The sequence below is a fragment of the Macrobrachium nipponense genome, chromosome 18 (genome assembly GCF_015104395.2).
Source record: "Macrobrachium nipponense isolate FS-2020 chromosome 18, ASM1510439v2, whole genome shotgun sequence".
Classification (NCBI taxonomy): domain Eukaryota; kingdom Metazoa; phylum Arthropoda; class Malacostraca; order Decapoda; family Palaemonidae; genus Macrobrachium; species Macrobrachium nipponense.
The window spans coordinates 49,324,300-49,336,400 of record NC_087211.1 but is presented as its reverse complement, the minus strand read 5'-3'; the positions used below and the strand labels follow the sequence as shown (position 1 = coordinate 49,336,400).

The window sequence follows — 12,101 nt, the reverse complement described above, 5'->3', positions numbered from 1 at the left end:
AATTCGACCTCATCAAACGATTTGACTGAAATTAAAAATCAGATTATGTACTGATAATCAATAAGTCAGTCAGTTCATGTGTAACTTCCTTGTATCTATAATACCTGCGTGTATACAATATAAGGATGCATGCATGGTGTGGAGAGAGAGAGAGAGAGAGAGAGAGAGAGAGAGAGAGAGAGAGAGTCTACTTGACCACACGTTTTAAGTTCACCTTTTTAATGTTTACAACAGGGACACTTCCACGTTACAAACATCATTTACAGCAGTACTCACTCAAGACAACGCCTGTATGTCGGGAACATAAACGTATCCTACAACTACAGTGTCTACAGCCCTACTGTCCAATTCTGTAAATCTGGGCACTGCCAAGGACTGGAGGTCGTCGGAAGGGTAAATCATAAAACTTGTTTGGGTCAATATCCTTGGGACGGGCCCCTCGCGGGCAGAACTTTAAAAGTCCCACTTTCTTCTTCTCCCTTTCAATGCACGGAAGACAGCGCCCAGACAGCCTCCAACATCATCATTTCGAACACTCTCTCTCTCTCTCTCTCTCTCTCTCTCTCTCTCTCTCTCTCTCTCTCTCTCTCTGGATAATTAAGTAAATTGATTTTAAAATAAAGATCCTGAAATTCTAGACCGAAAGCATAATGACACTACAAAACTTGCTCTTATTTGGGAGTGGTAAAATCTGTCAATCAAGAGTTGAAAAATACAGAACAATTATTCTTTTAGCAAGTCTAATCTTACGAGCTTACTGGTAACTCAAAACTTTAAGTAGAATCCTGTTAAACCTCAAGGTTTCCTGATGCAGTTATTTATACACAAATTCATTAGTTACAAAAAATAGAAGCTGACGACCTTCTACCAAGATATGTTATCAGTCAAACAGACTTCAGGGGATGCAGTGGGTAAGCACGAAATGGGTGCACACGGGCGACAATGCTACGAAATGGGGTTCATCAAGTACGCGGCACAAGGTCAACAACAGCCACACAATGCCTTCTTACATAAAACACTCCACTCTGGTGGGCAGTAACAGACTGGGGTTGTGGTACTAAGCCAGGCTATCAGAACTACATGACAATAAATAAAACAAACTAATTATAAATACAATTAAAACTTTTGGCTACATTTAATTTTTCTTGGGCATTTACGTATCTTACCACCATGCTCATGTGTAGAAATGCGTTATACATCATAAATAACTAACACTGCACAATCTTATCAGATTCTTAACAACCTTGGTCTACGCAATTTCACCGATAAAAAGAAAAATATCAACAGTAATGAAAACACGAAGGAAATAAGTCTTGTACTGAAACAATGTCAAGAGTAATACGAAAATTCAGTTCGTGGAGAAAGCTGAAACAAAGAAGGAGAATGTAAAAACAAAACCACCACCATAATAAAGTTACGTAAAGAATACTGCAAAGCAACATGAATTCGTAGTCACGGAGGCGTTCGCCTCAACCGCAATTCAAAACTGATTATCGCTAACATCACTTGATTCCTCAACTATTTTTCTTACAAAACTTCGGGCCCCTCTTCAATCTTGTCTAATTTTTTCTCGTGAACACTCGTACTATAATGGAGAAATATAATCGACTAAGCCTTCTCGAACTGGTGTAGCAAAAAGGGTATGACCGCTCTCGTCTTGTCTGGTGTCTATGTACCACGGTCTAGATTTGCTCTAACTCTCACCAAGCAACTAAATTCTACATGGGAAGGGTAAGACACCGTGGGCAACAAAAAATACACTCCATAGATGTAGCCGTCCTCCCGTAATATATATTGTCCCTGTCCTGATATTCTGCTTCCGTTATCAGCCATTATCTACTAGTCGCTCGCAGGTTGTTGCCAGCTGACCGGACTCGAATATTTTCAGATTGTGATAAGAGAGAGAGAGAGAGAGAGAGAGAGAGAGAGAGAGAGAGAGAGAGAGAGAGAGAGAGAGAGAGAGAGAGAGAGAGAGAGAGAGAGATAAAACCTTTGGTATTAAACTAAGTTTTGATGATTAAATCATGAAATTGAAACTTCAGCAGATATTTTCTTCGGAAGACAACGAAAAGATTGGTGCCGGTTTGTACTGTTCTCATAGAAGTGGTACTACTCATTAAGTGGAGGTGTGTTACGCTGCACTGTTGTTTTGCACCATTAAAGCTCCCAATGTCGAATGATTTTTCTTATTATAAGGTTTACAATAAATTTCCAGGGAGATTTACAAAGCTGGCAGGTGTCCCTCGAGTCTAAACAACTGATGACTTGGAAAGTCGAAGGTAGTCGTCTCATGATGTAGGCTCAAGTTTTGTTTGTTGTCCCATGCCTACCTCTGGACTTACCTAGGCTCTCGCTCTCGCTCTCGCTCTCGCTCTCGCTCTCTCTCTCTCTCTCTCTCTCTCTCTCTCTACGCTTGTGAACTGAAGAAAATTCAGAGCAGTTTTCATAACAGATTGTGAAGATGCCTGCATTCTGCAGATACAACCCCATTTATATGCCTGTATTCTAGTGTATATTTTCTCACATTATGTTATATATTTAAAGATAGAAAAATAGATACAATCAGCAGGTTCTACTTAATCATACACCTCTTTCGCGTGTTTAGAAAATTCCCCATCCCATCTATCAATGATAAGGGTGTTTCTAAAGAGGTTTTCCTTATCACACCTCGACCCACTCAAAATATACCGGTTCCAACAGACAATATCTGGCGCGAACTGGATCTCTCTCTCTCTCTCTCTCTCTCTCTCTCTCTCTCTCTCTCTCTCTCTCTCTCTCTATGAAGGGGTGGGGGGGATGTGATATCATCTACTTGGCAGACTAAAAAACAGCTGATAAATTCGGACAGATAACAGATACAAGTGCCGGGAAGTCCTTTCTCTGTAAAATTAAAAGTTGATAAATCATGTTTTGCGAAGCATCTTTATCCAACACCTTCAGGTTAGTTTCAGATAAGCTAAAGTTTTGTGTGTGTGTGATGGAGGTTGGGGTGGAGGCTAAAAACGCTGTGCAATTTGTTTGCTAAGTCATCGACACGACATTTTTTTAAGCGATACTGTTACTTCAACCACAATTGCAAAACAAATTGACGGAGTACAAACTATTTACTTTTTCTTCGGCGTGAGTTTTTTTATTATTATTATTATTATCTGACACTAATGGAATATAACACTACGAGTTTGATTTGCATACATTTATAGAATGTTATGCATTCCCGAAATCACGAGAAAAATAAAGTCAGGATTTATATCTCAGAAATCTGAAAAAACACTTCAACTGTACTCAGTTGTCAGCAGGAGAGATAGCTCTTCTTTTTAAGAAAAAGGTAGACAGTAACAAGCTCTTTTTCTCGGTGAGACAGACAGGGTAGTTTTGACAGGGGGTGCTTATGCAACGCGCGTGGGAGAGATTACGTGCAGCACGCACTGCAATAGACAAAAGGACTCTGTAGACTGAAAGTGACGAAGCAGAATGACGAAGCTTTATTGCAACTTTGTGCCTTTCACCAATCCACTCGGTAACCTCTGGGTAAATACTGCTCACAGAATTTCCTTACACTCCTCAAGTAATGTTTGACATTCGTACCAAACAACGAGGCAGCATATATATCATTAATATCTTAATGTCATACAAATTGAAAGTTCTATATAATAGGGAGAATGGTCATACCGCTAAGAACGGAATGACCATGTTTGCAAATGGATTATAAGGCCTGCAATATTACGAACTATTGGTAAAAAGTTTAAGTGGCTGTTTACAAGCAGCCGGCCTATGACAGGTGCATATGACCTAGGGGAGAGGTTAACAGGTTTCGTCCTAACATGGAGCCGTTTCAAAGATAGTGCACTACTACTATACTGTTTTTTTTCATCTGTCCATCCGCCTGTAGTGTTTTTGTATGGTAACACTGTGTCCTGGGCTTTAAATAGTTACGCTGTGTGTAAGTTTTAGGTAAATAAAAGGATATCTGGGTGTACATTTGCAACTGAAAAGTGTTTTAATAATTTACTATATGCGAATTACACCGTTAATATTCCAAATAGGATATTATTATAATCGTTGAATGTAAGCTAATGTAACTATCTAAAGCCCGGGACGCAGTGTTACCATACAAAAACACCACAGGCGGATGGACAGATGAAAAAAAAAAGTTTTATAGTAGTAGCTACTACTACTACTACTCATGGTCTAAGGACGCCAACCGGATACTTTGCGATTTCGAATTGCTTTTGGGTCTCAATATGATTAGTTTTTTTTTTAAAGGGTCTTTTAACCCGGGCTTGGGACCAGCATGACAGCATGAAAAAAAAGGTGGTTAGATCTAAGCGAGGCATACCGAATTCTTTTAGTTAGGTCTAAGTCACTCTAAGCTATGTATACCGAACTCTTTTATACTTTCTCTTGAAAAATATTCAGGTTTTAGGACTAGCTCGTTTTTACCAGATAAAAATTGTCTGAATTTTTCTGGTGGGTAAAGTAAAAAGCTACTAAGGCACCCAATGGTTTTCTTATAATTCATTTGGTATGAAATGTCAAATAATCTAACTTAAAAAAAGTAATTGACAAATTTCCACACGAATTAAAGAGCAATATAAGTCTTTTAACAGCTTCCTCCCACTCCTCTAAAAACCAGAATCCCTAAAAAAGTAGAGAAAACTTATGAAACAAAAAATATTCAAGCTCTCCTCATCCGACATGAAAAATGGGTCAATATTTGGCCTTATTCTCTCTCAGGGAGACAACATAAGACTAGTCATATGAAAAGAAAAAGACAAACAAACCGATTCGCCACGAAAACAGACAAGTGTTGCAGCTATGTGTGCCTACCAACCGCAAATTCACTTTTTTTTTTTTTTTTTTTATTTCCCCGCCCAAGCACTTGCACGTCGATTGGAGACCGGTACCACCGGAGGTCACCGACTTTTGCCTTAGCGGTTGAAAATGTGAGAAACTGGTGGATTAGGTGCTACCTTTCGATGGCTGTCGCTAAGCCAGATATAACCGGCTTTCAGATGGGGGGTGGGGGAAGGGGGTTAAAAAATCGCCGCTTTTCTATGCGTTCACATTATGTCTGGTATTAGGAATACTTACTCAAACCACCTATGGGTAATCAGAGAGAGAGAGAGAGAGAGAGAGAGAGGAAAACCTCGCAGTCGCACTATCAAACAATTGTCAGAGAAGGTGGAAAGTCAGTGGAGGAAAAAGAATATGAACATAGGCACAGTAAAAGTTACAAAAGAGGTTGCTAGGGGCCGAAGGGATGCTGCCAAGACCCTCAAGTAATGCCTACAGTGCACCACGTGAGGTGCACGGATGGAATGGAATAGGATATAGATTCTGGGCCAAAAGCCAAGCGCTGGGACCTTATGCATTCAACGTTAGACTGAATTTAAGAGGCACTGGACTACATGGAGTAGCTGGAGTAGCACCTTCAGTGCATCTCTCATGGTGCACTGTAGGCATTACTTAAAAGGTTCTTTGCAGCGACTCTTCGGCCCCCTAGTTGCAACACCCCTCTCCTGAAGGGGGTTACAGACGATCATTATTACTGTCAGTAAAAATACTGACAATATTCTATTGGTGTGAACTACTGTCAGTTCACCGAACACACGTCCATTATTGAATACTGATTGAGCCGTCCGTGGCTTTCTAGTGACATGAGAAAGAAGAGAAAAGCATCCATTGCAATCATTATGGCTCTTTGGCTAAAGAGAAGACGCAAACGTAGAAAGTGGGTCAAAGAATGGATTGGTAAGCGTAATACTTTTACGCATATATATATATATATATACTATATATATATATATATATATATATTATATATATATATATATATATATTATATATATAGATATATAATATATATATATACATATATAATTATTAATATCATGAAATCATTAAAATGCTTCAGTTAACTTATAGTTATTGTAAATATAGCCAATTTATTATTATGGAGTAAAATGTAATAGTTTAAACAATAAAATACAATTGCCTCTACTGTTGTTTCAATTGAATTTCTTGTTTGCACAGGCTTCTCCAAATTTTTCAAGAATAAAAGCTCATGAAAATCCCATGAGGACGGTTGATATACGTATGTCATCGGTGCTAGCACCACTCGTTTTAGAGTCGTTGAGTTTTCAACTACGAAAGTTGCTGCTCAATGTATTCATCTTCTTTTTTACATCCTTTACAGTTGCGTCAGCTTTGATTGCTTTGTATACATCAAATAAGTTCTCATATGCAACCATTTTCTTGTTCTTCTTCATATAATTTTCGCTTCGAACATCCCATAACTCTAGAAAGCTTGGAAAGCTGAAATTACTTTCCGAAGGAGTAGTTTCCCTCGCTGATCAGACATTGTACCTCTTCCGATTTATGATAATACTGACAATACTGACAGTCCAGTGAAAAAAAAAACATTAATTTAAGCCCCACCCACATACTGACACTATTTACAGGTATTGACACTATGTCAGTATGATGGACACACTGACAGTAAAAATGACAGTACAGGAAATACTGTCAGTAGTATTGATCGTCTGTTTACCCCTTAACAATTGCTTCACCATGATTTCCAGCGCTGAATGGCCTCAGAGTTCCCTGCGCTTGGCCTAAACTTTAAATCCTCCCCCACCTCCAACCCCCCCCCCCCCTTCTCTCTCTCTCTCTCTAATGAACCTGGAAAGCATTCAAATGCGTAGCTAAAACTGGTTTCCATTTGCAATACCAATCAGCTGAAGAGACGTCACTCGCTTGCTTGTTGCGCAATATCAGCTCTCATTTGATATTTATGAAGTGGACAACATTATGGGCAATTACAGTTAATGATTTGAACTGTGTCGCAAAAAATCTTGTGGGGGGAAGGGGGGAGGGTAATAAAGGCTAAAGCAGCACGGCCTAATTTAGTTTCAACCTGGTCTGCTAGAATTTTCAGTTCACATATATAATTATTTGCGCAGTATGTTTATAACAAATCTCAAAAGCTACAAGATCGTCACCAAAACTAGTTCCCATTCGCACTATCAGCTGACTGCATTAATATGTCGTGGCCTGTTTGACAACTACGTCTAATCTCGCTGCATATTCATGAACTGGTCACTGACGCACATCACAATGCTAAACATGGTAATCAAAAATTCTCTTACGATGCTATAAAAAATGTATAAAAAAAATCCAGATAATGTAGTCAATTTCAAACCGGCTTGGATCAGTTCTATCGATTTTTCTTTTATTCTTGGATTTATACTAAAAAGGGTTCCGCAGCCTCGTGACCAGAATGAAAGAAGGAGGAGAGACGGAGAGAGGAGCGAGGAGAGAGACGAGCGAGAGGGGAGAGAGAGAGAGAGAGAGAGAGAGAGAGAGAGAGAGAGAGACTTAACTAGTGCACAAGCGGTTAGGCTGCTTTGGAAAAGTGACAGAATTTGCAAACAAAAAATGAAAATGCTCTCATACAGTCATACCGACCACATGTGTTGCATACACAGTATGTAGTGTTTATGTATTTGACAGCTGCACTAGTCCAATGCCACATAGGTCGTCCCGCCCACCTAGCCCCGTCCCCATCACATAAAAAAAACCTTATAAATGAAAACAAAAATACTAAAAATTCTCATTCCAAAGTCAAAAACTCCCATGAAAAGGCCTATGGCTATACAGCGCTATAATGGTGGTGCCATCGTCTCATTATGATAGACCAAGTAAACTACATAATTTGAAACAAGCACAAACAAACGCCACAACAACAAACAACCCGAGGTCACAGCTCACGTCCCAAAACATTCAACTACTTCCCACTTTATCCCTCAATGCACTCGTCTATTCGGTTTAACTAGCAGCCTTTTCGTATAGTTAAGAGTCAACCCCTCTCTCTCTCATTGATAAGTGGGTGGTTGTCAGTTTTGACTAGACATTCCTTGCGGCAACCGAGACATTTTCGCAAGGATTGTAAAATTGTTAGGGCTAAAGTAATGCAAGTCTTAGTGTCGACATCTGGACTAGGCCTATCTTTAAACAAATTCCGTACATTACATACCTTTCCATTTAATATTAATACAGTACCAAACACCACAATACATTTAAAGCGTCGAGTGTTTCATTTAGAAATATCAACATTACTCAAGTCCAAACAATTGCTCAATTCCACAGGAGTAGGCAATAGGCATAACTCAATACCAAGGCTTCTCTTTGGCCTTTGAGTAAAACGTTGACAAAAATAAAATGACTAAATTGTCGCTTTTCTTTGGTCGGTGTATTTCAGTGAGAAAAAAATACAGGCGATGCTGTTGCTTTTAATGAAATTGGGCCTACCAGTTTACCTGGCGTCACCCCTACACCGGTGACATTCGATATCCGACGGAATATGCGAGGCTTCACTGAACGTCGCTCTGTGAAGGGTAGCTCTAACCTTGACAAACAATAATTATACATAAAGAACGTAAATTTTGTATTATGTCTACTTATTATGCTTTCTAATAAGTCATCTGTTCCAGTCGGCTTATTCCTCAATTTGCTTTTACAGCTGAATAAGAAGCTTGCCGCGTACGGAAAACCATATGTAAACATTCATTAACAAAGCTACCACGCGTTATTTTTTAGTGATCAGCAACAAACACTAGATGCTTCAACGTCAACGCGATAACGTATTTATAGCCCAGGAACCCCCGGCCGGACGATAATATTCAGACACAACAGGCCCTTCGCCCGGCGAAAGCATTAAAACAACGCCCCTCCCCAAGACTATACTCGGGTACACCCCGGAGTATTTCTAATTCGAAAGCACGAGCGAGCAGCGATTTGAAACGAATCCAAATCCAAAATACGCACGGAATAAAACAAGCTCACTATTCAAGCGACAGAATCCACTTACTTCCTGAAGAGACCCAAATTTTGTTAGACGTTCACCCAGCCACTGCTCCGACGACAGTGAGGGAAGATGATTTGAAAATTCTCATATATTTCGCTCAGGCCTTGTCCCTCATTAACGTCGTATGGGGAGCATTTGGAGTCGAGATTCCTGTAAGTTAGGGTAAACTATAGAAAAGTGATCGTTCAAGTTGGTTTACACAGGGTGTAAGATAATGTACTTTAACCTGGATTCGCATGGGTGATCGAAAATTGCATTTTTCAACATGAATGATATGAAACAAAGACTATTGCCTGAATGGGTTTGCTATCTGGCTACTCTGAGCTTGAAGCCAACTTTCCATTGGTTGAATAGAGAAGATCGTCTAGTCCCATTGGCTCGCGAGAGGGTGCGACATCTCCGGGTATCTGGTTGGATGAGACAAGGGTGGGGTGAGCGATGCTCATTGTGATTGGTTTCTATACCAATGGGCAGAAGGTTTTTTTTTTTCATTTATTTATTTTTTCTTTTTGTTTAGGGTATACCGACTAGCATGCTGTTGCTGTGGGGACCCTTTGGTCAGACGACTAACGAGCAGTTTAAAAGTTGCGCAGATGATCTTGACAGCAGACGAATAGCTGTGGTAACTGGTTACAATTAAAAGGAACATACCAGACTTCTGGCGGAATAATGTTTTTTCAGACGCTACCTGACTTGAAAAGATAAACATTTGGTAATACTGTACACACGTACACACCCTACTTGTCCTCCCCCACCCTTTCTCTCTTTCTGATCTATTAATTTCTTGACTAATTCGCACTTATAATTATACGATTTTGCTTTCACTGCACGCACTGAATCGAATTGTTAAATAAATGAAGATGCATAATCTGTTCTAGGAGTGATTCTAACTTGTCTTATTAATCACTTTCATTATATAATTTCCCCTTATTGGAAATGGCTTCAGGAAAATGCAGCATTAAGCCACTGACACAAAATCATACAGCGTGTCCATATAGTCCCAGTACCATTACAAGTATTTATTGCTTGTAATGGTACTGGGACTTTATGGACAACCTCTACTTTGATATCTAAATTCCTGTCAGGCTGTCACCTTAAGTATCGTTGGCATACGATTTTAATGAATGTATCCTAAAGAAAGGCACCTCTAGGTCTACAAACCAAGTGCTAAGGACTGCAAGCACGGTGTTAATAAGCATTATGACCTTGATACTACTGGCACTGAAGTCTCAATAGTTTGCCTTATCGCCATAAATATATTTCAGACGCAGCTGTGTCTAGTGAAGAGTTCTGGAGCCTCAGTGGATGGATTGTTGGTACTGGAAAATATGTCTTTTTCCAGAGGCCAGTGACAACCATGGTCTCACTCCATCAAGAATACAAGAGTTGTAATCTCACCACTTACCAGTGTGAGAAAATCAGACTTTACAGCCTTATATCATTTTGAAAAAAATAAACATTCAACCTTGGGGGGTTAAAGAAAACCGTATGTGACAGTTTTATCATATGTGCAAGTATGGATCTATGTTTGACTGGCAATTATGACAAAAGGTTAAAGGCAAACTGTGTGCAAAAATGGGAAGGAATTAAAGTGAAAAGTGTCTAGGGTAACTGAAAAACGAAAGCTAGAGATTAGTTTCCAACTACCCTAGAGTCCACCGTCCAGTTCAACATTAAACTTGTCATTAATATGTGCTGATAATGAGTTTAAAGCCAAATACTGAAAACTGAATACAAACAAGTTTGAAAGAAAGCCTTTTGCCACTCAAACTTTAAAGTATTAAATTAGGGAGGGGATTACTAGGGAAAGCTCCCCTTACCAGCAGGATGCATCCATGTATTTCAATGTATGAGTATGACTGACGAAGTTTAAAGTTAGGCTATGTTAGGTGAAGGGGTTCTTCCCCAGCCCCCAACATCAAGCCAGGTTACACCAGACACCACAGGTTAGGTTAGGATGATTCTGTATAGTTGATGACTGATGGCTCTCAATTTCAGGTTAGGCAGGGGAGTCCTTGGGCGGGGGGGGGGGGGGGGCAGGGGGCGGATTCCAGGCTGGTAGGACCTGACACCTTAGGTTGGGCTAAATAGTGTTCCTGTATTTAACTCCATGGCTGACAGTGTTCCTTAGGTTACGTTTGCTTTGGTTAGCTATTGTAGAGTTAGGGATTCCTCTAATTTTTCCATCCCTCATTTTCATGTTTTATGAGGCGGGTGGGGGGATTACTACTAATCACACACAACCAACGAATGTTTCCACAACTGCCTACCTTGATACTTGAGCATTTTTACCTCTCTTATCAATGCAATTCACTCATATATGGTTTTTCTCCTCACAAAAAAATATAATAAAATAAAATTTAAAAAACCTTCTTCCTACTGATGTCCCCCAGTAACTGTTATGGCATAGGATGGTTTGCACTGACAACAGTGGTCAAAGATACATAAAACACATGATAAATGGTTACAAAAATGCATAGATCATGTATGTAGTGAATAAGTGATATAGTACAATACAATCAAGTGTTTCAAGGTAACATTAAAGGATCTAAAACTCTAAACTTAGTAACACCAGCATTATAGTCTTATATAGCAAGTTAGGCTTAAAAAAAAAAAGTTTTATGTTACTGACTTGCCTATGGCATTTTAGGTTACAGACTTAAGACACATGGTGCTGATGGGTAGCGTGGCATTTGGGCACCTCGGCTGAATATGGAAGCAGGCCTGACACGGTAAATGGTATTGCTGAACCCCAGAAAGTCATTTACAATTATATTGGAAGAGCAAAATTCAATACCTGGATGAAAGGAAACCACCATTTTTTTTTTCCTGAAGATGAAGGGCACAGTAAAGTTGAAAACAAAAACTGAATTCCATGATAAAAGACAGTAGCTCATTTTTGGACAACATACCCTACTGTCGAATACTGGGGTTAATTAAATACAGTAGGTTACTTTGCTACCATTACAGAGAGGAGTCCAACCAAGCATAATATAAGATTAAAGAAAACTTTAGTGTTGCCAAATACTCGTCAAAATCCTATGTAATTTTTAACTGTTGCCTAGCCTGTAGATTGTACGATTTACCTAGGTACTGTGCTCTGGGTCATGTCAAGTACTATACTCTGTCTTTTTCCATCTGTCCATCCGCCTGTGATTTTTTTCGCATGGTAACACTGCGTCCCGGGCTTTAAATAGTTACGCTATATGTGTAAGTTTTAGGTAAATAAAAGGAT

The 12,101-nt window shown here is 39.5% G+C and overlaps 1 protein-coding gene across 3 annotated transcripts in view; it reads right to left on the bottom strand.

Annotated features, from left to right (window-relative positions):
• LOC135197035 (cytosolic 10-formyltetrahydrofolate dehydrogenase-like) overlaps nt 1-9,026 on the bottom strand; it is a 29,451-nt gene extending 20,425 nt beyond the window's left edge. Inside the window, exon 1 of one of the 3 annotated variants that reach the window (XM_064223947.1) lies at nt 8,870-9,026. The gene's annotated coding sequence lies outside the window, so the exon portion shown is untranslated. Of the gene's footprint in view, nt 1-1,704; nt 1,814-8,869 lie in introns of those variants that run through there. The other 2 variants (XM_064223946.1, XM_064223945.1) reach the window with 2 other exon arrangements.
• Between the last annotated feature and the right edge of the window lie 3,075 nt (nt 9,027-12,101).